This window comes from Phocoena sinus, chromosome 3 (genome assembly GCF_008692025.1).
Source record: "Phocoena sinus isolate mPhoSin1 chromosome 3, mPhoSin1.pri, whole genome shotgun sequence".
NCBI lineage: Eukaryota > Metazoa > Chordata > Mammalia > Artiodactyla > Phocoenidae > Phocoena > Phocoena sinus.
In genome coordinates, this window is record NC_045765.1 from 168,815,443 (window position 1) to 168,820,210 (window position 4,768).

Consider the following 4,768-nt stretch of genomic DNA (forward strand, 5'->3'; position numbering starts at 1 on the left):
GTCTGATGTCATAGTCCTTCTCAGGCATGTCTGTGGGCTCTGAACGACAGGACTTTCTGTCCTCTGAATGACGGGACTTTGTCCTTTGCCTGCCACATGGTGTCTTCCTCACATGTGCCTCACCTGTTTTATCTTAGCCCCTCCAATTCCCCCTTTCTCACTTATTTTCACCAACATTGGACTAAATTCGGTCCCAGAAGCCTCCTGGCCTTCCACTCCTCTGGCCTCTACAGATATGGCCTCTGCCCAGACTGTTTTCCCCAAATTGTAAACATACAATAGCCACTGAGCAGACTGAGGGCCCTCTGTCCTTTTCATTTCCCATAATGCAGCATCCCATTGTATTTTCCTTCTATACTAGACCCCAGATCTACTGGGGACACAACTGCATTGTGCCCTTTAGCCCCCTTGTCTAATTCCGTGCCTGGCCACAGTGGACCACAGGTTTCTCCAGAAACGTACTGAGTAATCTAACCCTGCATTTCTCTTTTGGGATACAGGGATACAGTATCTGTCATCTGTTAAACTTCCTCATTCAGTGTGTAGGAAGTGTCGTCAAATCTCAGTGGTGTTCATGAGCTCCTTGTGCTGCTTCTGACGCCCCCAACAACAACAACGACAGCAAAGGAAGGTGTGAGACCCTCTGCCCTAGGAACAGGATGGCTGCCTGTGTGGAGCTCTCCAGAGTCCTGTGACTTTCCATGTGCACGGCTGCTCCAACTCAAGGCACGCCTTGCTTACAGCCCGTTTTCTCCTTTCCTATTTACAGCATCCTGGCTTCACTTTCCTCACCATCCAGACTCCACTGTCCACTTCCGTATTCTTTTCTTTTTTTTAATTAAAAAATAAAAACACATAGAACTGCAAAGTATAACATAGCCACCCAGCATAAATATTATTTGAAACATAGATTTGATATATTTGCTTTAGATCTTTAAAACAAACATGACTGGAAGCCTGAAGTAGCCCAGATTCTCCTCCCCATTTCCAGTCTCCTCTCCTTGCTGCCGAAATGCTGGCTTCCCTGTGCACCTAGGCTGAACAGAAATACGGAGATAGGGATTTTGGAGGAAGAGAGAGATGGCTTTATTTTTCTGCCAGGCAGAAGGGAAGACACAGCAGGCTATCACCTCCAGAGCTGTGTCCTCCCTCCTTGGGAATCAGGGAAGATTTTATATGTGGGGCTTGCAGTCCAGGGTATATGATAAGGATCAAAGCAGTGAAGGTCTTGCATTCTTCCTTTCCTTTGCATTATTTCAAAACAGTCATAGCTGGCGTCAGGCCGCCCCGTAATTGGGGTCCCTCTGTCTGGTAATTGCAACCGGTTGCCTCTGGTTTATTGCCTGGTGACCTTGTTTCTGAAATGCAAAACCTATAGGGGGTGATTTGTTACAAGGGGCGTATAGAATGTAAGTGCTGGACATAATAAGATTAGGGAGTGAGAGGCAGGGGATGTAACTCACACAGAGTTAGGGGTGATGGGTACCAAATATAAATTACACAGTGTCAGGGAGTGAGGGAGTGAGGTTAGCTTTGTAAAGTACAAATCTAGTTACTCCAAATTAGTGACAGTTAAAGTAAACCAAGGCGTGATTAACTCTTTCGGGCCAGGTTATGTTTCTTCTCTAGCCTGTTCGCTGTCCCTTTGTTTTCCTTGCTCTCAGGGGAGGGAGGACTTCATTTCTATTTTTTTTGCTGAAACCATCCTCCTCAGAGACAACATGATCAAGGACCTTCTGTGTATCCAATCCCTGTTTTTATGCTTTTACTACATGTGCACGCACATTCTCCACAGATACAGCGTTTTGTGTCCCTCTCAACTTGCAAACACTGTATCATTCTCCAGTGATTGTTGTGCCGCTTGCTTGCTTCCTTTACCAGAAGGCCAACCAGGGCTTCCTGTCTAGTCTGAGTCCACCTTGTTTCACAGATCACCTTGAAGCAATCCTCAGATCAGCTTATGTGGACAGAGGTTCTTGAAATCATCCCAGTTAGGGAAGAATTGGGGAGAAGGCTTTTCTGTTATGCCCATGAGTCGAATGTGGGACCGTCTACGTGGTGCTGTGTTTCCCTGTTCTCGGTCATTATATTTTCTAGGACAGCCTTGATTTTGCCTTCTACCTCTTCTATCAAATTCTCATTTTCTAAGTTCCCAGATTCATTGTTCTCAGATAAGTTCATTTTCATAGCATTCTATTGTTTTGCAAGTGTAATAACATGATTCTTTTTAAAAAAAGCTCGAGATATAAGGGACATACAGTGAACTGCATATATTTAAAGTGTATAATTTGATGCACACAGCTTCACATAACCAAGATAACAAACATCAACCCCAAAGGTTTCCTCATGCCCCCTCCCCCTTGCCCTCATTCCCAGGCAAATGCTTATCTCCACACAATGCAGCAGGTACTCTTTTTTATCTGGCTTCTTTCAGCCAGCATGATTTTGAGACACATTCATGTTGTTGCTGAGATCCATAGTTTATTCCTTTTTATGCAGGGTAGTATTCCATTGTATGGATACACAACAACTGGTGGACAACTGGATTGTTTCCAGGTTTTGGCTACTATAAATAAAACTGCTACGAACATTCATGTACAAGTTTTTGTATAGATATGTGCTTTTATTTCTCTTGGGTAAATACACAGGAGTGAAAATTTTGGGTCATATATTAAATGTATGTTTAAGTTTTTAAGAAACTGTTAAAGTGTTTTCCAAAGTGGTTAGATCACTCCCCATTTCCTCTAGCAGTATGTGAGGGTTCCAGGGTCTCCACGTCCTTGCCAAACCTTGGCTGGTCATTCTTTTTAAGTTCAGGTATTCGAAGAGATGGGCAGTGGCATCTCGTTGTGGTTTGATGGGTGTTTCCCTAGTGACTCAAGATGGTAAACACCTTTGCATGTGCTTACTTGCCATGCGAATGTATTCTTTGATGAGTGTCTGTTCAATCTTCTGCCCATTAAAATATATTTAAAATATCTATTACTGAAGTTTGAGAGGTCTTGACATATTTGGATACAAGACCTCTATCAGATGTGGTTTGTAAACCCCTGTCAGCAGGCGGAAGAAGTCAAAGCATAAGTTCAGCTCATTCATATTTAACTGGGAGCTTCTAAGTGAACTCCTAAAAACATAAAATCATTCCTAAGGTGCTAAAAAATAAAGGGAATTTTAACAATATAACTAACACGTTTGAACTAACCTATAGAACAAACAGCACCGACTTTAAAAATGGTGGTTGTTATTTTATAAAAAAGGTTTGAGGCTACAAAGGAAAACTCAAAATCCACAAAGGAGAAATCTCACAGAAAATGGTCTCTACTATATCCACACGTGTGAAAAGAACAAAATATGTTTAAATAAAATCCCCCCAAATGGTTGTTGAAAAGCAAAAAGCACCATTTCAAACAAAAAAATAGTTTCCTAACAATATTTGGATCAAAGCAAATCTAAGAAGTATAGCTGGGACTCTTCAGGACCATAATTATAGGAACTTGGTTAAACTTAAGGAAATGTGGTCAATGTTACTTAGCAGAAACACAGAGCCTTAATAAAAGCCAAAAAATACACATGCTCAGAAGAAAATAAATGAAGCACTCCTTCTCAACAGTTATGAACACAATGGAAAAATCTCCCCCAAATTAGAGGAGTGAAATTAGAAGAGTGAAAATAAGATCAAAGTGAATATTAACAAATTAGGCAATACAGAGGAAATTACCATAAAAAACATTGAGTAAAACAGAAAAAGATAAACGTCAAGAATATCTAATGAATAACCTACAAGACCAGAATGTCCAAGTGGGCCTGTTCTTAGTTTGCCATCTTCTCTACGCCTGCTGGCCAACCCTTGTCTTCATTTCTGATTTGTATGATGTGCATTTGAAATTCTCAATAAAAAGATAAACAAAAAAAGCAAAGACAAGATCCCAACGGCTGAAGCTTAAACAAAACCATAACCACACAAGAAAATGAGTGCTCAAAATAATCATTTCACATTAGGCATTCCTGTCAAAATTATGCAAGAATCCTAGCAATCACCTCTATTATTTAATATTTCTTTTGAATTTCTTGTTAATATAAGCAGCGAACGACAATAGCAACAGCTTCAAATACTGCAAAATAAGAACTACTTATTGAGAATGGTATGACTGTAAAGCTAGAGATCCTAAGAATAGCAGCAACAAAAGGTGGGAATTCATGAAATAATCTTAGTAGCATGGCTGGATGTGACAAATATACAAACCTCAATAGGTTTGATTTATCCTGGTTATAAAATGTATTTGGGGACATATTCTCATTCACATATATCTAAAAATAACCTTAAGCTGGGATGAAGTGAGAGAGTAGCATGGACATATATACACTACCAAAAGCTAGTGGGAAGCAGCCGCATAGCACAGGGAGATCAGCTCGGTGCTTTGTGACCACCTAGAGGGGTGGGATAGGGAGGGTGGGAGGGAGACACAAGAGGGAGGAGATCTGGGGATATACGTACACGTATAGCTGATTCACTTTGCTATACAGCAGAAACTAACGCAACATTGTAAAGCAATTATACTCCAATAAAGATGCTAAAAAAAATAAAATAAATTAAAATATCCTTAGCAGAAGTGCACAAGATTTACACGAAGAATGTCACACAGCTCTACTGAGAGATAGAAGAGAATATTTAGCACTATGAAATATTAATATGGGTGGGAAAGAGATTTCAGGGCTGTCTGAACTTCTAGCGTGAAGAATTGTCCACACAGAAGGGTAACAAAACAAC